Here is a 415-nt window from a genome sequence, read left to right on the forward strand (position 1 = left end):
CGGATGAGGAGGAGGAGGAGGAGGAGGAGGAGGAGGAGGATGAGGATAGGTTGAGGATGAGGATGAGGATGAGCATGAGGATGAGGATAAGATGAGGAGGATGAGGAGGAGGAGGAGGTTAAAATGAGGAGGAGGATAGGATGAGGTTGAGGAAGAGGATGAAGAATGAGGATAGGATGAGGACGAGGATATGATGAGGAGTTGGAGGAGGAGGATCAGGATTAGGATGAGGATGAGGACGAGGAGGAGGATAGGACGAGGGTGAGGACGAAGATGGGATGAGGAAGAGGATAGGATGAGTAAGAGGATTAGGATGAGGATAGGACTCGGATGAAGAGGAGGATAGGATGAGGATGAGGATGAGGATGAGAAAGAGCATGAGCATGAGGATGAGGACGAGGATAGGATGAGGATA

The sequence above is a fragment of the Lupinus angustifolius genome, chromosome LG06, assembly GCF_001865875.1.
Source record: "Lupinus angustifolius cultivar Tanjil chromosome LG06, LupAngTanjil_v1.0, whole genome shotgun sequence".
Taxonomy (NCBI): Eukaryota; Viridiplantae; Streptophyta; class Magnoliopsida; order Fabales; family Fabaceae; genus Lupinus; species Lupinus angustifolius.